Source organism: Heterocephalus glaber, unplaced genomic scaffold (genome assembly GCF_053883595.1).
Source record: "Heterocephalus glaber isolate CG9 unplaced genomic scaffold, H.glaber_assembly_v1.0 deba00001481, whole genome shotgun sequence".
NCBI classification, from domain to species: domain Eukaryota; kingdom Metazoa; phylum Chordata; class Mammalia; order Rodentia; family Bathyergidae; genus Heterocephalus; species Heterocephalus glaber.
The window spans coordinates 19,868,515-19,893,100 of NW_028258317.1; the positions used below are offsets into that span (position 1 = coordinate 19,868,515).

Below are 24,586 nucleotides of genomic sequence, written 5' to 3' on the forward strand. Positions count from 1 at the left end.
AAAGACAAGGAAGTATGTTCTTTGAGAACTCATGAAAAGGATACTGTGTAGTTTAATAAATAATATCCTTATATTAAGCAAAATAGTACTTTTCACATGGCTACTTCTTACAGTGTGAGCTACTTGTAACACAGATTGCTTATTTCACTCAAGGTGATCAAGGTAGAGGGGCCAGGGTGAATGTCATACATCTCAAAGACTTTCTTAGAGCATAGCTTTTTGATTCTCTGTCTTAATTGACGGAAACAATTTAGAATCCACCAATTCTCTATAAATATTATTTTTTAATGCAGGGGTTAATAAAAATGAAGGGCTATGGTGAAGATTAAATAACATGTTACATGCAGAACACTGAGCCCTGAGCCTGGCAGGTAGTGAGACTTCCATAACCAGCCTGAGCCATTTACCACCCTTAGTCAAAGGACATGTGATACTGCTGCAGCTGGCCTATGCAGACATCCATGTGGGGCCTGTTAAATCCAGTGGTGTATATTTCAAAAGTCATTTGAACTTGGGTAGCATGGCGCTTTCTTTCTGGGAGAATTCACTCCAGCCTCATGTTCTCCTGTCCTAGATCTCCAAAACTTCTATGTCCTGTGGTGCTTCTAGACCCTTTTTACATCATTTCTTGCTGGGTCCTTTATTTGTATTGTTGGGACCTGCTTTGTCTCTATGTTCCAGAGAACATGATTGCTATGGACCTTGAAACCCAAGCAAAGCTTCATTTTGGTTCCTACATTTCTAGAATTTTCATGACCAGACCGAATTTCCTGCTCTTTCCAGGAAGTGTGATCAGACCACAACCATCAAGTTTTATGGCTTCATTCTTGGTCAACTCTCTTTAATTTTTGTGAGTCTGTGACACATATAAATTTTTCACAGCCATTTCTGGGACTAGAAGGTAATTTGAGAATTATTTTCCAGCTCCACCCAGCCACTACCAGATCTTTTCACATTTATACTCTCTTTATTCGAACATGGAATTATTACAACCCAGGCTAAAAGTGACAAGAGTCCACCTGCCCAACCACATGTACACATGACCCTACTCTGTTCTCACCTCCCTCTGTTCTCCGCTGTATTGATTGTGAACTCTATCAAAAAGAATACTGTGATAATTTTGCATTCTATAGCCCAAGAATATGCTAAGAGTGTATTGCCTAGATTTCTGGCACATTGGTTCAGAGAATGTGCCCTGAATTCTGTTTTGTTTCCATTAACCTTTTTTTCTGAGAAATTACTGACCCTGAATATTGGAGCCGCAAATGGATTCTTTTAACAAGTATCCTGTCAGGAAGCAACCTCTGTGTATTATGCAGCTTTTAGTGTGCAAATGCTTCCTCTCAATGCATCGATTCCCTTTAGAAGTATTTATTTGAGTGACTTTCCATGTATGGGGATTTTAGGGCTATTTCTCTCTCTACTGTTTTAGGAAACCTATGTTCAGAAGAATTTACAGTTTACCTATTTTTGATAGCTGGCAGTAGCTATTTAAAACTTTGCCTTTCACTCCTAGCTGCTTGAGATCTTCCCAAATCAGTGCTTCTTCTGATTTCTCTATAGACTTATGCACTGGGTCTTAAGTGAGATATCTGTGTTCTGACATTCTTTTTTGTTTCTGTCATGCAAAATTCTTCCTTAACTCAGTGCAAACCAGAGTTATGTCTCTGTCATTTAGCCTCAAGTTAGAGGCTGTGTATGGAGGCAAAGCAAAACCACAATTTTGATTACCTATTATTTGAGCAGAGATCAGCATTGTCCACTGCAATACTGTTGTCTGTGAAGTCACTCCTCAGTGTTGGCATCAGAGGACATATTTCTAGACAGCAAACCATGTGGGGAGCCACAACATGGAGTCTTGGCTTGGGTCATTCATCCTCTGAAGAACTTCTTGCTGATAATCCAATACCCTAAAGCAGGAAGCCTGTGGAGCCCATTCTAATGGGGGCTATCTAGTTCTCTCTCTCTTCTATTGTGGTAAAAACAATAATTTAAAAAAGCTTACTATAACTAGTGTTTTGTTTCTATTAGTGTATTAGTCAGGGCTCTCCAGAGAGATAACCACTAGTATGTGTATGAGAGAGGATTTATTTGGGGGAATTGACTCACACATTATGGCAGCTGAATAGTCCTACTATGGGTCATCTAAAGGCTGGAGATCCTGGGAAGTTGGTAGTGGAGCTCGTCTGAAGCATTCAGAACTAAGGAAGATAATGGTATTTTGAGGCCAAAAGCCTGAGTACTCAGAAAGGGGGCTACTGGTGTAAGTCCTGGAGTCCAAAGCCCAGGAAGTTTATGGTCCAAGGCAGTAGATGAATCTGTATCAACTCTTAGCAGTGATGTGTACTTTGGGTGGTGGGTATGGGAATACCCTTTTTCCTTTTGTATTTGTTCTGTTTGGACTCTCAGCCTTTTAGATTGTGCCCACCCAAATTGAGGCTAGTCTGCCCTATCTACTCCACTCAGATTCACATATGAATGACCTCTGCAAACACCTTCATAGAAACATCTAAAATAGTGCTTTTCCAGGTTTCTAGCTATCTCTCAATCCAGTCAAGTTGACACTAAAAATTAACAATCACAATTAATGAGTGCATTTTGAATATACTTGGAGTCTTGGATTTATATTTGTGTGTGTGTGTGTGTGTGTGTGTAACAATTAGGGGCAAGCAGGATGCAGAGGAAAAACAGGAGAAGTTGGAGACTTTGGGAATGTAATAAAAATGAAAAGCAAGTCCTCCCTAAAGCGAGGCTGCTGGAGACTCAGCCCAGAAAACAAAAGGAACTGCAACTCAGACAGTTCCACTTTGATTTCTAAGATAGTGGTCACTAAATCATTGTCCTGACCCCTAACCTTCAGTTATCTATAACAAGTGAAATGAGGCAGTCTTGTTTCTTGGTAGCAGATTGGACTATAGTGAAGTGGCTCAGGAATGCCTTGGCTTTTCTTGTAAAGCTAAGCAGAGTCAACTCCAGATGGCACCTGTAGGGTGCATTTGCATTTGTGAGATAAAATCCACGTGATGAAGCAAAATACTGACTGAGAGGCTCTAGGAAAGTCCTTTTTGCACAACAACATTACATTGGTTTCAGTTGCATTGGGAATAAATGAGAGCTGCAAGTCATAGAAGAAGAATGCAGGCAGATGGGAAGTCAGGAAGATGGCTTTAACTTGTTTGGGGGAATGTGTGCTTGTGTGTGGGAGCAGTTAGCAGATCCTTCTGGATGGGATGATTTTCCACTGTCCCTTCATTATATGGAGTGAGGATTTGTCAGTTTTGTTTTCATTGGCTCTATATACCAGGAATAACTTTTAACGAACATATTAGACCAAGGGAAAAAAGAAAAGGATCTATTTATTGAGTGATATCTACTGAAAATGAAGCTGAGAAATCAAATGCTGGTGGAGGGGCCTTGGGTGCGGTAGAAAAGAGATACTGTTAACAAAAAGAACCAAAAAAGAAAGGAAAACTAAACAGTATCTTGCCAGCACCTGCAGAAATGAAAAACAAAGTGGGAGACAAGAGCAATGGGAGGAAATAATTCAAAGCATGGGAAAAAATAATTCAAAACAAGACTCAAAGAGCAGGACAGAACAAGGTTAAACATTTTCAAGTAAAGAGAAAATATGGCTAATGTGATTTCTGATCTGTCTTAGGTACTTTTCTTGTTGCTGAGACAAAATACCCAACAACAAAGTTAAAGGGGAAAGGGTTTATTTAGCTTACAGTTCATAGAGGTTTCAGTCCATAGTCGGCTCGCTCCAAGGCAGAGTGGCATTTGGTAGCGGAGCCTCTCAGAGGAAAATAACAGCTCATGGTGGCCACAAGGTAGCAAAAGTAACAAGAGACCTTAACAGCATCTTCCTGCCCCATTTATCTTATTCAGATTACTTAGGCCAGGTAGCACTCATACCCTTAATCCTAGTGCCCTTGGGGCCAGCATTGCACTCTAAGACAATCACACACTCTAGATCCAGCCACCTCTGAAAAAGCCCCACCTAAGACCACATGAGGCTTTGGGGGGAACATCTAAACACAAGCCATAACATTCCAGCCTTGGCTCCCCAAAGACTCGTGCATATCCCTTTATGCAAAAAAGCATTTAGTCCCTCTCCAAGAGTTGCCAAATTCCTGACAGTTTCAGCATTGCTGCAAAGTCCAGGTCCAAAATCTCCTCTGAGCTTTAAGGCAAATTCTTAGCTGCAAGTGCCTGTACAAATGAAAAAAAAATGATAAATACTTCCAACATTCAATGAGGTACCACATTGCTATCTTATTTACTTTTCTCACGTTGCTGAGACAAAGTACCCAACCTCAAAGTTAAGGGAGGAAAGGTTTATTTGGCTCACAGTTTGTAGAGGTTTCAGTTTATAGTCAGCTGGCTCCAAGCAAGGCAGGGTGGATGGCAGACAGGCATCACAGAGGAGAAACAGTTCATGGTGAGCAGAAGGTAGCAAAGCAAGCAAGGGATGACCACAGCTCTTTCTATCCTTTCTATCTTATCCAGGCTTAGTGCAGGTAGCCCTCACCTCCTTAATCCTAGTGTGCTTGATCTTAACATTGCACCATGAATCAATCCCAGCGTCACAATTCTAAATCCAGCCACCCCTAAAAAAGCCCCACCTACGACTGCATGAGGCTTTGAGGGAATACCTAGACACAAGCCATAGCATGGTCCTAGTAAGACTGACATAGTGCCTGTGGCTGTGGTTTGTTACTTTAAAATGGCTGCAGAGAAAATAGTGCTATGTGTCTCCTGCACACACTCACAAAACTCACGGGTCCAACATGGGTGTAGGCAGGGCAGCCAAGTGTCAGGAGGCTCTTGCTGGGAATGTGAAGGCTATGGACAGGTACATCTATCCTGCCCTGGCAGAAACAGTCCTGGGAGAGCTGCCCAGGGAAGCACAGGCCTAGGCTTGTTGCTTTGGGGCCATGTAAGAAGGCAGCTAAGGCTGTGTATGCTCTGCTTGTTAGGGGGATTATTTAGGGTAGGAGGCAAAGGAAAGGAAAAGCAGAAGGTGGTCATCATCTGCCTTATTCCTATATTTGTTTCCTCTCTTATGAAGTGGTTTAGTCTACTCATATCTAACTCCAAGAGTCTTTGTGAAGATTAAGAGAGATAATACAGAAAGGTTCCTGCTCAATAAATGCTATTTTTAGCATTCATTCATGTGATCTTTTAAAAAAATTTACAAGATATTGGTAACATAAGTAAAAACAGTAGTTATAAAATAAAATTCTTAACCTAAATTACAAATGCACATGTTTGGAAAGGAAGAATTGCACTGAAATCTTAACAGTGATTGTTTTTGGAGAGTGGATTATTGCTATTTTATTTTTTCTTCCTAAGGTTGTATTTCTATAATGAACATGAATTACTCTTGCAGTAGCAAACACTTACTCTTTAAAAAGCTGAAAGAATCGATCCCAACAGGATCCATTATCTGTCCTGTTTCTCACACCTCCTTAAATATGGATTCAACAAGGTCCAACATAAGTCCTTGGTCTTGCCCCTTCCCAAAAGAAAATTTGGTATAGTTGGGAGCTTTGATGATCACCCTACCGGCCCCTTCTGCTGAAAGAGAGAAGCATGCTTGTGTTGTAAGAGCTAGAAGTTACTCTATCCTAAATGTCTCATCTGTGTTTTAAGAAAAGCACCTAAACTTTATAACAAAAGACTTATTTTCTCACAACTGCACTGATTAAAGGAACCAGAACTATATGCAGGCTTGGCTCCATCATGACTAGCCAAGATCTGCAATTGGAAGCCTAATTATTTGGAGGGCTGTCTCTTTGCACATCCTTTATTAATCAGTAGGCATCACCATAAAATCTGGCTTTTAGCTGAGGCAGCCTTCTGAGGGTGGCTGAGTGGAGCAGCTGCTCTAAACTGGAAAGTGTCACTCTCCAACAGGGTGTGCATATGAACCACCTGGGGGTAGCTGGGAGTGCCCAAAGCAAGCATTTGTCAGTGGAGTGATGCTTTCCCTGGGTTCTCTTTGGAAATGGAAGATATTGTGCTGTGTTTCCATTGCCTTTCTGCCAGAATCCAGTGATTAGTACTATATGTGTAGTGGTACCTGGGTGTGTTTTTTGTGGTGAAATGGTTTTGAGGATAAGGGGGGATAGATGTGGAGTTTGAGAAGGAAGAATGTGGTGATGCAGTATCCATTTAGGTTTCTACAGTCCAGTTGGAAATTAATAATAGAAACAAAGGTAATATTTAGTATTAGATTTCTGTGCCTGTAAATTGCCTTTCACATCAGCTTAGGCACTGCTTCATATTTTGATCTGCTTTGGCATGTTTTGATTTTGGGCAGAGATTCAGCCTTGTACATGTTGCCAGAGGCTGTGTATGTAATAGAGGCATCACATGCAGTGACAAGCTTGTAGAGAAAGCAGTCTTCACTGATACAGATCAAACAGGAGTATTTCCATTGAAAAGTGCAGCCCTGGTTGTCTTTCTGCATCCCAGGGGTAATATAGCAGCTCAGAGGCTGTCCAGGTATGAAGACACCCAGTGATTTTGATGGGTGTTGAACCTAATATCCCAGGGTAGTCCTACAAGAAAGCTTCCTAAGCAGGGGGTCCAGACTGGAATGCAGAACCATGAATTCTCCCAGAATACAGAGCTGAGTGCTAGCTCCCCAGGTTGTTCAAGCCTTGGGCATTACTCTGATCCTTTGTCAGGAACTGACAACTAAAAGCCAAGCACAGGGATTATTCATGCCCTTTATTCTTCATTCTTCTTTTGCCTATTGTCAGCGCCTCTTGAAAATCTTAGAAGATAGAAGGCAAAGAGGGAGGAGAGGAAGCACATGATTTCCCCTTTCTTTATTAGTGACTGTGTTAAAAGACATTGTTGGAATGGGAAACTAATGGCAGGAACAACAAATGTTGGATAATTTCGTGTTTCAAATGATCTCTCCTCTTTCATTTTCCCTATGACTTACTGTTAAGTACCAATGAACCCTTTTCTGTACATGAGGGACAGGGCCTACTGCCTTGAGTTATGTATTTGGTGTGGAAAATTTGCATTCATCTATTTTCATCTCTAGTTAGACTGTTGAGCAGTTTGGCTACTCAATGTTATTCTACCTTGATTTTTGCTGAGGCTTTTTAAATGTGCTCTGAGTGGATTGGATTGATAAATCCATATAAAGTATTCCCTGTATGCCTGCAGCACACCAAACCCTGAGCAGAGATTCAGGTGACCCTGAATCCTGGGATTTAATCTAATTAAAAAGATAATCAAGCAAATAATTAGGATGCAGTATAGCAAGTGCTCTGATAAGGGAAGACTTATGTGCCTTGGAGCACATAAAGGGGTTCTTGAAAGGAAGATGGGAAGTGTAGAGGAAATGATTTCTAAATCAAGATGAAGATGAGTGGAGGTAACAAGAAGAAGGGGTGGGGAGAGACCAGTTGTTCCAACCAGAGGACTAGGCTAGTAACCCTTGATAATTCCCTTCTGCTGTGAATATATATTTGGAAGTTATAAATGAGAATTTGCCTTATAATTACAATTTAGAAGATGGTTATTAGCTGTTCCCTTTACATTCTTCTTCATCACATAAAATCAAATAAAGCTAAAAACGATTAAAATACTTCCTTTGCTCTTTGCTTTTTCAGACCTTTTAAACTTCTTTCTATATTTAATGGACATAGGTAAAGGATGGTATAATTATTATTTATTCAGTAAATATTTTAGTTTCATTTATTTCAACATTTTGAAAGCTTCTTATGCTCCAGGTATGGAAAATTTGTATTAACCTATTAAATACTATTTAAAAAGAATACTTATCTACCTGCATTTGGAGGTGCTGCAGGTACAAAGATGAACAAGCAGAAACTCTGCCCTCAAGGTACTGGCAAGTATTATAGGTAAGGGAAATGTTAGAAATGGTGGTGGCGTGGGTGTGAATGGGAAAATCTCAGCAAGAGGGTTTAGGGCAGCAGTTGTGCACAACATGGAAAGGGAGCATGATCTTGAATCAGGGGCTTCTAAGTTATTCAGATAAGAAATAAGACCTAGCCCATTGGGAGATTATAAATGGTTTTCCTCCTTTCTTGCTAGTGTTTATGAAGCTGTTTGTTTCTTTCAGGTTGAGTTCTCTTTGGATTGTGTGGGGCTGACATTAGAGGTTACACTGGCATGGGACTGAGGTTATTTGAGAGACTTGTATCTCCCAGACTTTAGTCTGGTTCTCTCAGTGGCTTGAAAGAGTCAATTTATAAACCAATTGATACTTAATGAAGCAGAGCAACCTGCATCCATTTTTTGGACAAATGATGGTGCAAGCCTTCTGATTCAAAACAGATGGAGTAAAATAACAATATAGAATTAGTTATTTCATTGCCTGATTATTTCTGTTGAGACCAATCCATGACCTAATCCAACACCTCCCAAAACAACACCTGGATAATTTTGCAATGTCACTTTTAAGTAAGTTTTTTTTAAAAAAACCTATAATTTGGAGACTGTCACTTCAGCCTTTGTGTTTTTTGGGAACAATTTGGGCTAATTTTTATTTTTATACTATTGGTGAAAACTAGGGCCCATTTTCAAGATAATACTGAAATGTACAAAGGATTAAAAAATAAACTATCTTTCACAACCCTAAAAGTTCAAAAACTCGACATAGTAATTAAAAAGAATACCCACATTTTTATGAGGTCAGGCCCCCTGAGTGGAACCCCTGTTGTTGTAATGTATTGTTAAAACATTCTGCTGCCAACTTTTCACTATAGGAAATTTAGGATGACCAGTGCTGATTTTCAGATTACAAATCATCTATCTGTGTTGCACAAAGAGATAAATTAACAATGACATAAATCTAATGGTTGTTTATTTCTAGAAGTAGGAAAAGCTAGAAAACCATGGCAACCAACATAGCCGGAGACATAAGAAAGTGACTTATACTCTTGGCAGAAATGAACTGAAAAAAAGGTGTGAAAAGTCCTGAAACATCCAGTAATGATTCTAAGCAGTGTAACTTTTCCTTTTTCATGTGTGGAGGAGTATTTGTTGTTTTCAGTACAACCATCATTTTACAGTTCCAAGCTCCATGGCAGAGGCCTGGTCAAACAGCCCATGGACACATTTAATAGTGAAGGTAGTGATAGCGATAGCATATCAAGAACCCACAAAGAACTCCATGTGCACTGTAAGTCTTAAGCCAGATTTTCTCCTCATGAAAATCATTTCCTAGAATCTATATGTATTACACTAGGTCAGGTGAAAAATTACTGCATCAGTTCACTTATTTGCAAAAAAACTGCTAAAGCTGACTGTGTGGATGGTGAAATTGGCGCTTTGCTGTTGATGTACTGTTTCCAGTCATATTATAAACCAATGGATGCTTAATCAAGCAGAACAACCTCTATCCATTTGTTCAACAAATAATGGTGCAAACTTTCTGATTCAAAACAGCTGGAGAAATGCAATGTACAATATGGAATTAGCTATCTTTCTGTCTGCTTGGTAGGAGGATGGTGTAGGAGAGGAGAAGCTACATGGTTGTGGGTTGAGACCCGATCAAGTTGATCCAATCAAAGGTAGGGAGAGGAGGTTGACTTTCCTTTCTTTTCCTTTATTTCTCAGCTTTAATTGATTGTGGGATAAGATGTGTGTCTCCAAGAGGCCCAATTTAAATGCAGCCACATTCTTTAGCGAACTAAGTGTTAGCAAACTAACACTTTAAACTATAAGTCACCAACTACTGGACTTTCAGCTGTGGATCAGGATGGCACAGGTCCATTTCTCAGAAAGGAGAGCCCAAAGGGAATGTGACACAGTAAATTGTGGTGGGGAAGAAAGCATTGGGAAATGTATGGAATGTGAGGCTTGGGCATCCTGCATTTGTAGCACTGGGGAGGTCTTGGGCAGCCTAAGTGCCCTATGATAGGTCCTGGAGGATTAAAGTATTAGTTTTCAGTTCTGTGGAGAAGTAACTTTATTACAACGTCATTTCCAGGCCCCACTGAGGTGCCAAAGGACAGGGCTGGCTCCAGCTTATATAGCTGAATAAAAATAATCTCAAGTTTATTGTCTTAAAACAGTAACAGGATTTGTTTTCCTTGTGGATCTGTAGGGTAAGCAGATCATGAGGAACTATTGCAACTCAGGCAAATACTAATCTACTGTCACTACAGCTTAGTATTTGTATTTTCTAGAATTTAATATTAATGGGATCACACAATAAGTACTCCTTTTTGTCTATCTCCTTTTGCTCAGCAAATTATTTTGATATTTATACATATTGCCATTTGTGTCAGTTGCTTACCCCTTTTTCTTGCTGAGTAGTTTTTTTCTTGTGTAGATAGATCCTATTTGTTTAACTGTTCATCTATTGACAGGTATTTGGGCTTTCTATAGGTTTTGGCTATTTCAAATACAGCTTTTTATGAATAATTACAAGTCTTTGGATATGTTTTTATTCTAGGAGAGGAAAAACAGGTTATATGGTAGGTGTATGCTTACGTCTTAAAAAAATATCCAAACTGTTTTCTATAGACCAGTTTTCATTGTCTAGAATTTAAATGAACTGGGTCATTTAGTATGTACTTTTTGGAGGGGAGGTCTGGCTCCTTTTACTCAGATAGTCTTTTACTCAGGCATTGGAAAGCTGGAGACCTTGAGATGCTGGTAGTTTGGGTCAGTTCAAGTCTGAGGGTCTCAGAACTGGGAACATGAATGATACAACTTTCAGTCTGAAGTCAAAGGCCTAAAACCCCAGGGAATGGTGGTACAAATCCTAAAGCTTAAATGCTGGAGGGCCTGGTGTTTCATTGTTCAAGGGTGGGAGAAGAGTGTTCCAGAAGATGCAGGGGGAAGAGAGAGATAGAGATGAGAGAGATGAGAGAGAGAGACAGAGAGAGAGAGAGAGAGAGAGGGAGAGAAATTTACCTATTTACCTTTTCTCTGCCTTTTGGTTTTATCTAGGGTCCCAGGCAACTGGATCATGCCCCTCACACTGAAGGGAGATCTGTGCTCTCAGTCTATGGTGCATGTACCAATCTCCTGTGGGAATACTTTCATAGACATACCCAGAAATGATGCTTTCCCAGCTATCTAGGTATCTCTTAAACCAAGTTGATAACTAAAATCAACCACCATGACCTGGCAAGTTTTAGATATTACACTTAGGGCTGTGATATTACACTTAAGATTGTGAGTACTCCTTTGTATATGGAGTGAGGTGGGGTCTAGCTTCACTCTTTTCCACATGGCTTTCACTGTACTATTTATTTAAAATACTTTTTTTCCCATTAAGTTTATTGGTACATTTTAGGTATAAAATATAGTTACATTCATCATTGGGATCTTGTACCTTTACATGAGTATCTCGGTTCTTATTTTTTTCCCCTTCCCCTGCCCTCCCTTCCCTATTTGCAAAGACTTTGTTTCCATTTTTTTCCTTTTCTCATATTTTTTCTTTTCCTTTCTTTCCTTTCCCCTACCCGTCCCACTTCCCCCGCTCCTTTAGACCTTTTCTTCCTATTACACAATATCAGTTATACATTTTAAAAATTACAATATCAAGATTTAGGAGACATTATCACAGATTTTACAGAATTTAAAAGGATATAGAAAGCATATTACAAAAACCTTTTTTGAAATAAATTTGACTTTTAAGAAGTACCTTGGAAGACAAATTAATGAAACTAACTCTGGAGGAAATATAAAATTTGAATAGCACCTATTAAAGAAAGTATATTCCTAGCTTGAAAACCTACCTATATGACAACAGCAGGCTCATACACATTTTAGCTGATAAATTATATCAAACATTTAAAGCAGAAAAAAGAAGGAACACTTCTCCCCTCATTTTAGGAACTCAACATTGTGCTAATCCTAAAACTGGATAAAGATAATAGAAGAAAAAAGTATGAACATAGATAGAAATTTGTTTGAAAAAACAAACGATTAGAAGTCAGATCTGGTAGTATGTAGAAAGTAGTTTTATTATACGGTTGTTATTATTGGTTCACCACTGGAAGATCTACCCCCAAAAGTCATCATTTTAACAGAGGAAAGGAAAAGGCCATATGATCCTGTCAGTAGTTGGAGAAAAAGTATTGGACTAAATTCTACAGCTGTTCATGGTAAAAGATATCAGGAGACTAGAAGTAGAACAGAACCTTCTCAACAGAACAAAGACATGTACTCCATACTTCCAGACAAAATGCCTTATAGGAATGGAGAAGATATAATGCTTTCTCCCTAAGGTGGGGAACAAGGGCAGATATGCATACTCTTCATCTGCCCATTGAACTTTGAAACATAGGCCCAAACCAAAATAGTCTGGCAATAAAATGACACAATTAGGATAGGATTGGCAAGGTAGAAGTAAAATCTTTATATGTAGATGTAATGATCATCTACACAGAAAATACTTAGAAATCTCTTGGAGCCCCTAGAACTTGTATTTGAATTTAGAAGGATTAGAAAACACAAGATATATTAAAAATTGAGAACTATGTATACTTCGTCTAAATGAAGAATTGGATTTTGAAGTTTAAAAGTTATGTAGGAGTACAAAGGACCTAGAAAAGTAAAAAGAAAAAGAAAAAAAAACAGTGTTGGAAGACATTTAGTACCTAATTTTAAGACTTCCTCTAAAGCTACAGTAATCAAGGCAGTGTTGGTGTAAGGAAAGACATAGAGATCATTGGAATAAAACAGAGAATCTAGAAATACAACCACACATATATGGTCCACTGAGTTTTGAAAGATTATTTAACATTACCATTTTATAGAACATAAACTCAATTCAAGAGCAGAGGAAAAGATAGTGTTTTCAGCAAATGACACTAGAACACCTGGTATCTGTACATAAACAATTAACCTCAACCCTTTATTTCCATACATAAAAATAACTTGAAAGGATCTATGAACCTAAACATGAAAGACTAAAACTATAAAACTTGAAGAAGAAATTATAAGGGAAAATGTTTATGAATTTAGGGTAGGCAAGAATTTCCTAGGATACAAAAAACATGATGTATAAAAGATATTGATAAATGAGATTCCATCAAAATTTAGAACTTTAAATGACATCATTAAGAAAATGAAAGGCAGTCCTTAAACAGACCATATTTATAATGGATATAACCTGTGACCAGAATATATAAAGAACTCTTACAGCTCATTAATAGACAACCCAATTAAAAAGTAGGCACAAGAAGATGATAAATAGCCAGCACAGCACAAGGAAAGGTGTGCAACACTAGAATTAGAAAAATACTAATCGGTACAATAACAAGATTGAATTATACACTCATTAGGGAGATGAACTTAAAAGTTTTAAAAGAACAAATGTCAGCTTAGGTGTGAACCAGTTAGAACTGTCTAATACTGCTAATGTGAATGTAAAATGATAAAACCCTTTTGGAAAATAATATAGAAATTTCTTGTATTACTGTTAAGAACCAACAGTCCTGTTTTTAAGTTTTTACTTGAGAGGAATGAAAACACATGTTCATGATAGATTTGTACATACAAGTTGACTATCCCTTTTCTGAAATTCCTGGGACCAGAGTGTTTCAGATTTTTGTTTGAAGTCCACTTGATCTACAAAGAGGATAGCTACTCCTGCCTTTTTTTTTTTCGGGTTCCTATCACATCGAGTATTGTTTTCCACCCTTCAACTTTCAGATTATGAGTTTCTTTTTGAATTAAATGAATTCAATTTGAATTCAATTTTGAAAGATAATTCTATAGGATACATCAATCTTGGTTGGAGGTTATTTTCTTTTAGGGCTTGAAATACATCACTCCAAGCTCTTCTTGCCTTGAGGGTTTGCATTGGTAAGTCTGCTGTGATTCTGATGGGCTTTCCTTTGTATATGATTTGTTTCTTTTCTCCAACTGCTTGTAGAACTTTGTTCTTCTGTTGGGTTTCTGGAATCTTAACAATTATATGCCTATGTGTATTCTTTTTTTGATCAAGGCTAGTTGGAGTCCTATATGCCTCACTTATCTGTATGTCAAGTTCTTTTCCCCTCCTTGGGAAGTTTTCTGCCATCACTTCTGTGAACAGTTTTTTTTATGTCATCTGCACTCTCTCCTGTTTCTTCATTGACTCCAATCAGTCTTATGTTATTCTTCTTTGCATCATCTAGCAGCTGCTGGATTGATTTCTCGTGTTCCCTTACAATTTTAAAGCAATTTTTCTTTTCCTGGTCACTAATTGCAATCTTATCTTCTATATCTGACATTCTGTCCTCACATTGGCTCATTCTGCTGTGTAGACTTTCAGTGGAATTTTTAATCTCCTATAAATCTGTTTGCATGTTTTATGGATTCCATTTGTTTCCTATGTTGGTAGTCCATCGTGTTCCTGAGCTCCTCTCTAGATTTATTAATCATGTCTTGCACTATGAGCACAATCTCTGCTGCTATCTGAGAAATTATTTCTGCTTTCATCTTTCCCAGATCATCTTTTGTTGGCAGTTCAGGGAGTCCAGGTGGTTGAGTATCAGAGTGTTCCATCTTGTTTCCCTTTGGGGTTTCTGTAGGTGATCTGGACGTCTGTTTTTGTGACTTGTTTACATGTCTTCTTATTTTGATGGGGGGGGTGCAAAGGGTGCTGCTGGCGCCTGAGCGGCTCACCTCCTGTGTGCTGGTGGGGGTGGTACGGTGGCCCGGAAGCCTCGTCTTGTGCGATGGGAGTGGCTCACCTTCTATGTGCTGGCGGTGGTCTGAAAATACTTTTTTAAAAACTTTCATGAATTACTTATGTATACTCTGGGTACTTTATGCAATGCTAAAATCTCTGCTTATTAGCTTAATAGTCAGTTGTATGCTTACACAGTGGTTTCCTTAAACTCCTAGGCCAGTATATTCTCCACCCTTTGCCAAGGTGTTCTGGTATGTATGGAGACACACTTTTGGTGCTCACACTCTTTGCAGTTCTGCCTGAGTTCTCATTGCCTACTTGTCAGAGCCTCATGTCCTGAAGTGGAAGATTAGGTCTTCTTAGGGATCTCCTGGGCGATGTGCCCTGAATATGTATGTGGCTTTCTTAATCTCCAGGGATATCTCGTAGCTTTTGAAAGCACCCTATGGACATTTTATTCTCAGAGTTTTGTTTTCAGGTTTTTGACCACCTTCTTCTTTGACTTGAGTGGTTTCACAGCTTCTGGCAGTTATGATGTTAACAACTGCTGCTGACTGTTTCTGATAAATTTCCAGGGAGCTGGATTTTTCTCACTGAAATGAGCTTTGAGTCAGGTCATATAAAGAGACTGGGGCTTTTCCAGAGAATTTCTGGACAGGTCACACCATGGCAGTTCTTCATGGCTTTTTAGGAAGCTTCCAGCATGTTCTGCTCTCTCCACTAGCTGCTAAGCTGCAGAAGTGCATAGTTATTGAGGCTGCCTATTTTTAAGGCTCCCACAGAAATGAGGAAAGTCAATAGGACACATTTGGACACCACAGAGCTCACTCATTTTAACTGATAGCCACTTTTCTTGAGTGTGTACTCCTTGGATCACAGTCAGACTTTAGTTAACTTGTAGTGTTCTGAAAAAGTTAATTTAAACTTTTTTTTTGTACTGAGGATTGACCTTGGGACCTTGCGCTTGTGAGGCAGGTGGCGGAACCACTGAGCTAAATCCCTGGCCCAATTTAAACTTTTTTGGTCAATGTTCTCATTGCTCTTACAGAGGAATGGATTTTTGGAAGTTCTTGGTCCACTTTTCTGGAGGTACTTTTCTCCAGTCCCTTCATTTTCACTTTGGACGTTTATCTGTAATAAAAGTCAGTGAGAAATAAATGGACTTCTGGGTACTCACACCTCTGCAGACGTGGGACAGTGACACTGTTGTGGCTACCCAGTACAAATGGTCTTCACAATGAGTAAGCACCTACTGTCCCAACTGGAATTTTTGTTGAACTGGAGAGGAGCAAACATTGCAAGCTTGAAGAATAGAGCAAACACCAGTAATCAACAGCAGAAGTTGAATGCACAGTGTTTTTGGGTGAGTGTTGAATGCAGTATTTTAAACTCATGAAAATTTTTAAAAAATCAGCATCTGCAGCTCATTTTTGTTTCATTTCACAGTAGAACAGCATATCAGATTGTTAAAAGTTCTTGTCCAGACTTGTTTTAAAAAACATAAACTTGTATATGCTTAGGGGCATAGGATACACGCATGCTTCTAGGTTTTCTCCCAGTGCTGGCTCCTTTCTTAGACTGCTTCTCCATCAGCAGCAGCTGAATTTCCACCAGGGGTCCTTTCCCCTTATTCTTTTCTTGTGTAAAACCAGCATCCAGAGAAGTGAATTCAGACTGTACCGTGTAATCTAGTAAATACGTATTTGGAGGACTGCTTTTTTCATTTATTAGTTTTGAAAGATCCAATGAGAAAGTCCATACCAATGGATAGTCATGGTGTTAGAAGGCTGGTGTGGGTTCAAAATAAGGAATTATATTTGACAAGGACTCTAAATATAGCTTAGTTGTCATCTCCTCTGTGAAGGCTTCTTCCTTTTCCCTGGTGGAGTGAGTTTCGTACTGAACTTGATAGGTTTCTGCATTCTACCATCTCCTGATCACATGCTAAATATTCATTACATGTCTACCTGGTCCAGTGGTTCTCAACCAGGAGCAATTGGACACTTGGCAATGTTTGGAAATATCTTTGGTTAGCACACTGAGGTGATGTGGTGCTGGTGCCTAGAGGTGCCATATATTGGACAACTGTTGACAACAACAACAAAGAAATGATACCTTCCTATGTGTCAGTGGGTGCTGAGGTTGAGAAATTCTGTGTAGTCCATGAGCCTTGAATTTGGGAAGCTTGCAGCTATATACTTAAGATACAATAAATGGAATCTCAGTGTTGTTTTCATCTGCATCTCTCAAATGACCAGTGATGTTGAACATTTTTTCATATGTTTATTTGCTGCTTTTACTTCTTTGTCTGAGAAATGTCTGTTCATTTCAGATGCCCATTTTTGAATTGGGTCTTTAAATTTGGGGGTCTGAAAGTGTAAATAAAGATTAAAATGATTAAAATGAATAATTGATAATTTGAAATAGGAAGAAAAGGTCCAAAGGGGTAGAGGAAGTAGGAGGGGAAGGGGAAAGGAAAGAAGGGAAAGGAAAAATTATGAGAAAAGAAAAAAATGGAAACAAAGTCTATGTAAATAGGGATGTGTGGAGGAGGTGAAGGTCACACAGGTAATGGGAAAAAAATAAGAACCAAGATACATCATGTATAGGTACAAGCACCCAATGATAAATGTAAACGTATTGTATACCTAAAATGTACCAATAAAAGAATTTAAGCAGAAAAGATACAATAAATGGTAGTAGATACATCTGAACAGAGCAAGAAGTCTGTTTCTTAGCCTTGCAGTTGCAAATAGTTGTTTTAGGACTTAAAATGATATATTTTCTTTTCTTGGTTGTTTACTGAGAGAGGAATCCAGGAAAGATCAAATAATCCATTTATTTATATAAATAAATGTCAAAAATTTATGAAAAAACAAACAAACTCAGAAACACTATTAAGCTGTGAAATTAAATCTACATACCATCTCTTCAGAAAGACGTTCTTCAGTCTCAGGGTAGCTGACGAGGCTGGCATCTTCATCCACCAGAACTGAGGCAGCCTTTTATCTGAGCTCATTTCACACCTCAGTGTGGCTTTGGGATGTGGACATTTGCTTTTATGGGCAGAGTTTCAGGATGGCACCACATGGAGAGGCACACAGAGCCAGGCAGAGGTGCAGAGGTGTCAGGGACATGGCAGACAACATGTAAATGGAGGAGAAACATTCCATCCCTGTTTAGTCATATGCGGAAAGAAACTGTGCTTTTGCTGGTTGAAGAGAACGGATTGAAAGCACAGAGAAGGAGACCATTTGGCACTACAGGCCTTGGGACTCCCTTCACAATAGATGCTGTGGAAACAAATTGTTTCAGGTGGTAGGCACAGCACCTGCCAGTAACTACTCTTGCAGGGCAAGTGAGCACAGGCCTGGCAGTTCACCCCCCACAACTTGATTGTTGTCCCTGTCTGGATGTGTGTATGAAGGACAAAAGCACACAGAGTTGTTTGTGAAAGAGACTGAGGTATAAACAAATTAATAAACAAATGACTTAGGAAGAAATGAGGGGTCTAAGTTTTTTGGACTTCTTTATATATTCTTAATGTTAGTCCTTTGAGGAATGGCTGGCAGAGTTTTTTTAGTTTTTCCATTCTGTAGGTTGTCTCTTCACTCTGCTGGTTGTTTCCTTTGCTGTGCAGGTTTTTAATTTGATATAAGCCCATTTGTTGCTTTTTGGTAGTATTCTTTGTGCTGTAGGGTTCTGTTCAGAAAGACCTTGCCTATACTGATGTGTTCCAGAGTTGTACCTATTTTATCTTCCAGCAGATTAAATGTTTCTGTTTTAACTTTTAGCTCTTTGATCCATTTTGATTTTAGTTTAATATGTGGTGAGGTATATGGATCTAGACTCAATTTTCTGCATGTGGATATCCAGTTTTCGCAGCACCATTTATTAAAGAGGCTATCTTTCCTCCAGTGTATATTGTTGGCTCCTTTGTCAAAGATCAACTAGCTGCATGTGCCTGGAGCTTTTCTGATTTTTCTTTTCTGTTCCATTGATCCACATATCTGTTTTTGTGCCAGTACTATGCTGTGTTTATCACTGTAGCTTTATAATATAGCTTCAAGCTTGAGACTCTGATGCCACTTGCTTTGGTTTTGTTATCTCCCACTTTTGCTATTCTGGGTGCTTTCTGATTCCGTATAAATTTTAGAATTTTTTTTTTTAGTACTGGGGATCAAACTCAGAACCTTGTGCTTGCTAGGCAGGTGGTGGAACAATTGAGCTAAATCCCTGGCCCTAGGATTGTTTACTTTAGCTCTGTGAGAAATGATATTGTTATTTTGATTGGGATTGCATTAAAATTTGTGTATCAGTTTTGGAAGTATGACCATTTTGATTATGTTGGTTCTGCCTGTCTGTGAACAGGGAATATCTTTCTATTTTTCTAATGTCCTCCTCAATTCTCTTTTTCAGAGTGATGTAATTTTTATCATAGAGATCTTTTACTTCCTTAATTAGGTTAATACTTAAGTATTTAATTATTTCTGAGGCTATTGTGAGTGGTATTGTTTTCCTAATGGCTTTTTCAGTGATTTCATTATTAGTGTATAGGAATGTTATTGATTTTTGTGTTTATATTGTATCTTGATACCCTGGTGAATTTGGTTATCAATTCTAGGAGTCTTTTGGTGGAGGTTTTTCGGTCTTGTAAGTAAAGGATTGTGTCATCTGCAAATAAAGGTATTTTGATTTCTCCTATATGTATCCCTTTTATTTTCTTCTTTTGCCTGATTGCTCGGGCTAATGTTTCAAGCACTGTGTTGAACAGGAGTGGTGATAATGGTCATCCTTGTCTTATTCTTGATGTTAGAGGGAAGGCTTCAGCTTTTCCCCATCAGGTGGTAGACCTGACCACTGCCAGACACTCAGTGTGTTGCCGACCTTAAGGGTATAGAGTCACATTTCCACAGTCTGGATCCTACATCTGCCACAAACTCTCTGAAAACTTGGGTAACTTGCTTCTGTCTACTTTCCTCATTTATTAAAGTGGAAACATTTATTGTTTCTATATTGTAAAGATTTAAGGACTAAATGAAATAATCCATTCAAAGTGGTTCTTGAAAATAGACTTCCTTAAAGATTAGCTGTTACGATTTTTAACTCTAATATATCTCCCAGGAATGCTATGAAGAAGCAGTGCTTTCAAACTGCCTGGGTAGAGGGTGCTTTAGAGAACTACCATATATCTTGTGATGTTGATAATAAAAAAATTTGATTGTCAAAATTTTTAAGCACAAGTTGAAAATATATGTTCTTTTTTCTTATCCCAGGGATTCTGATTCAGGAGATCTGGCAAGACAGATGTTATTTTTAACAAGCACTTCAGATACCTTGGAAGGAAATGGTCAGAAAATGCTGGAATAAACCTAAGGTTAGCTTATGAAACTAATTACTTGGGAGAAGTTATCACAAGATCCATGATGGATGTCCAGTGTATGTCCTGTATTGATCTTCAGAGGACTTTTCTTTTGTGTTGACTGTGAGAGCAGGCCTGGCTGAGGAGGAGGGCATCACTCCTCACTCTCTCCAAGACTTTTTGGGATTTTTATTAGATGCCTCATTGCACCTGTAAAGCTGCACCATTCCTGCATCTTGAGCTGCAGACTCGTATGATTATGAGGTTGTTTCTGCCCATCACTATTATCAGTGGGAGGGCTGGGGATTTAGCTCAGGGGCACCGTGCCTGCCTTGAAAGTGCAAGGTCTGGAGTTCGATCCCTGGTACCAAAACAAAACAAAACAAAAACTATTATCAGTGGGAAGCACTTGGGGTTGAATGAAACCCGAATTCACTCCCACGGGAAAAGTCTTAAACTCTAAAGACAGATTTAATGGAAACAATATTTAATTGTACTTTCAAATATCTGTCTATATCTGAAACAGAAAGATCCTCACTATAATTGCTAGGGTTTTTATTTTTGGTACCGGGGATCGAACTCAGGACCTTGCACTTTAGAGACAGGTGCTGGAAACACTGAGCTAAATCCCCGACCCTGTTGGCTAGAGTTCTTATTTGCAATTAAGGGAATTCACTCTATTCAGTCAAAGCATAAAAGGGATTTATTAAAGAAAAGTTGACAGGATCTCAGGTGGCCACTGTCTCTGAGGTCAGGTTCAATGCTCAGACACACCTGCAGGATGACCCACTGCATGGCTATGGGGACAGATGGAATGACTGTCACAGCTGGTGCTGGGACTGATCACTAGGATCACTGTGTCTTCTGCCCTCCCATATAGAATGCTTCATCTGCCACATTGCATGAAGAGTCTATGTGGAGTTTGCTTCCTTAGGATACTCTCTTCTCTCTACAAAGCTTTAGTCTCATCAAGGAACATCTATTTGTGAAATTTGTCACATACTTGTTGAATAGCATCAGCACATAAAAGGTGATTGTTAAATTTTATAGTCAGTTTTAAGCTGTTAACTTGAAATAGCCCACACGAGGAGTATTTATACCATCGGAATTGGCAATTTCCAAATCCAGAGTTTTTCCCAATCCCTCTGGAAAGCCAACTGTGACATTTACCAGATATCACTGCAAATGATGCTGGGTAGTATGGTCTCAGATCTCCTTTGGGAAGGTGACCCTTAAAATGTGTGAAATTTTCTAAACGGAGAAATGCTGTTTAAAACATGCTGTGTAGCCACTAAACATAAAACAGCCATTGTCTGCAACATTTCCTCTACCCTTTTCCCTTGTCAAAGTATCTTTTGATGCCCAGTAATGCAAAATGAGATAGAATTGAGAATGTGTTCCAGGTTATACCAGAAATAGGCCAAATTTACAGCCTTGTCTCCCCTTCATTGGGCACCCTTCCAGGTAGCTCTGTTTTCCCTGAAATAACTCAGGCTGTTTATTAAAGGACAAAAGGGAACCGTGTGGCCTTTTGAAACGTCACAGAAGCAGTGGGCTATGACCATTCTAACTGAGCAGACCAGTTTTCTAGCACTGAGTACTCAGAAATTATTCCCAGAAGGGATGTAGAGAGAATAGAATCCAAAGATAAAATGAAGGTGGAAATGGCCACACAGCAGTTCTGAGAGAGTTGTATCAAGGGACATTGCCATTGAGTTGGTGAGGGGGGGCCAGAAAAAAGATTAATGGATTTAACAGACAGACTTGAGGTGGAAAATCAAGTTGATGTGAGAATCTCTCCTCTGGGAATAAAGGAAATTGGTCAGGCTAGGGTAGGAAAGGAGAACTGCCTCCAGCAATATTAACAAAGAGTGAGATTGTATAAATCTTGAGCACTTTGCTTTTTTCTACAGTTTCTTCTTCTCTGGCCACCAGGCATATCCCTGGGACTTCAGGGTTAGCAGGAGAAATAATTCCTGCATTGCCCAGGACAGAGAGTTCATCTTGGTTTAGTTGAGATCTGCTCAAACACAAGTATTTCAGGACCACTGCCTTCCTAGTGCAGGGCAGGACAACCCCCCCCAAGCCCAGGGCACCAGTGAGGCACCTCGGTGGAGATCAGTCCGGCACCTCCATTGCCCACCAACAAAAAATAAAAAAATCACTGGTCTAAAAAGTAAGATGTGTTTATGTAGGAAAATTTTTAAGATGTTGATATGTATAAGAAAAAATTTTAAAAATAGAATTATCTTCCCACCCAGTTTAACATCTTCAACTTTTTCTTTCAGTCTTTTCCTATGTATTTATATCTTACATATTTTAAAAATCATGGTGTATATTCTGCATATATTTTCTTAATCTCATACCCTAAATATTTCTCTATTGTTATATTTTTAAGCATCATCATTTAAAATAACTGCATAATACTCTATATGTATATTTGTATATACACATACATCTATCTATGTATCTATCTCTTAATCATCCAGTCATATATGTATGTCTGGGACAAGCATTTGGGCACATTTCTGATTATTTCTGTAAGTTAGATTTCTAGGATACAAATAAAGTTAAGTATTTTAAGGGCTGTTGATATGGCTTCCTAAGTGGACTTCCTGAATTACCATCTAGTTTCATGCATTGGGTATAGTTTAATATTGCAGCAAAACATCGGGTTTGGAGCCAGAAAGAAGTGCCACTTCCTACCTGTCTCATCTTGAGCCTTTAACCCTCATTTGTTCGTCTGTAAGGTAGGAATAGCTATACTTACCTTATAGGGTTATTATATGGATTAAAATTTTAAAAGGCACATAAAGCCTTTAGGCCACATCTTGGCCCATAACAAGTGTACTGGACACTTCATGTACCATTGCACAGCCTCGAGGTGGCCTTACCTCTGATGTGTGTGACCAGTTCTACATAGGTCCAGCCTACATGGCACAGGAACAATCTGATAGCTACTTAGCATTCTCACTTCCTCCCAGGGCTTCTCTGACATCTCTAGTGGACACTCCCATGTGTGCAACTCAGAAGTGTGAAAGATTTAATGTCCTTCAGAGAAGCCTTTGTCCATGGGGAGAAAGCAGCCAATGGACGACCTGTCTCTTTCTTCCCTAGTGGATGGTTCTGAGAGGAATTTGATTAAGTGTCTTGCAGATTCTGTAGGATAGAGTGAGTAGTGGCGTACAGCTGTGGTGAGTCTATATGGCAGCCCAGTGTTGGCTTTCCCTGATTTCCAGAGTCATTCCCCTTTCTCACATTCCTGCTCTCAGGCCCCATTCCAGCTTGTGAGCCTTTGTTTCAGGCTCTGCTTCTGTGGGAACCTAGGCTAAGACATAAAGCATCAATAAATTCTAGCTTTTAATAAAATTACTGCTAATATTTTAAATTTCTCCCATTTAGCATATTTCTGCAGGAAACTCAATCTCCTACCAGATATTTCTGTGACTTTCTAGAAATCCTTATTCTGTTGCCTGCCAGTGCATAAGCTTTTGTTATTTCTGCTACCCCTCTTGCCCTCTACATCACAGCCCTGCTATTCCAACATTTTCTGCTCTGCCTCTAAACAAGCACAGGATCCTGCAGCCCCACAACTCCCTTTCCTCAGGGATCCGTAACCCAAGGTGTTGTGGGTAATTGGCATGCATGTGGATAGCCTATGGGGATACTCTGACTTTACCAAATAAGGATGTTTCCCTTTTTCTTGGAAAAAAAGATGACAAATTATGGCTGTTAAGTAAATGTTACTAAAAATCAGTGTGTCCTTTCCCAGAAGATATATCATGCATATTTTAATAGGGGAAGAAAGCAAATAACAGTTTCCAGAGGCAAAGGAAACAGCTAATTTATTTTCCTCATTTGAGAGCACAGCTCCAGAGACTAAGCTTTTATTTTTACTCAAGTAACCTCAGACCCATCCTCTACATTTCGGTTGCTCCCCTGGGCCTTTGCTCAACTTGATTGCTTCCTGAGTGACTGACTGAAACTGTCATAACTATCCTTTCCCTCTGCTCTTCCATCAGAGTTGCCCTCCTAAAAACACAGATGCGGTTGTTCACTCTGTGGTTTGGCCTGTCAGTGAGTCTTACCGTGCAGAAGGGAAATGCTCTCTACATGGATCCAGTGCCCGTTGATTTAGGCCATGACTATTTCCCAACATATCTTTCTCTACTTCTCCTCACACTGCATGAAAGCCAGTGAGTCTCAGCATCATTTCCACTTGGGAGCTTGTTAGAAATGGAAGTTTGTAGGACTATTTCAGATCTATTCAATCAGATATTCTGGGGATGAAGCGTAGAAATCTGTGTTTTAACAAACTCACCAGTGACTGTGATGCATAGTAAAATTTGAGAGGCACTCACCGAAGGAAAGCAGGTGTAGCTTGTACTGTCTGGACTCCCTTTATCCCTGAGGCATCGGGAGTTTCCTACATACCTTTCAAGAGTCAGTTTGATCATCACCACCTCCATAGAGACTACTCTGCCTTCACTTAACAGCATTTACTGCTCTTGGCCGGACCACTCCTACCTGCCACTTCCAGAGCAAATGTAATGTGCTGTTTTGCAATTGTTATAATTTACTTGTCCATCTCCCTG

At 39.2% G+C, this 24,586-nt stretch overlaps 1 long non-coding RNA gene across 3 annotated transcripts in view; it reads left to right on the top strand.

Annotated features, from left to right (window-relative positions):
- LOC147825862 (uncharacterized) overlaps positions 1-24,586 on the top strand; it is a 269,968-nt gene that overhangs the window by 31,144 nt on the left and 214,238 nt on the right. For 2 of the 3 annotated variants that reach the window (XR_015440036.1, XR_015440034.1), the window contains exons 1-2: positions 15,520-15,992; positions 19,906-20,006. This is a non-coding gene — a long non-coding RNA (uncharacterized LOC147825862). Of the gene's footprint in view, positions 1-15,519; positions 15,993-19,905; positions 20,007-24,586 lie in introns of those variants that run through there. The other variant, XR_015440035.1, reaches the window with a different exon arrangement.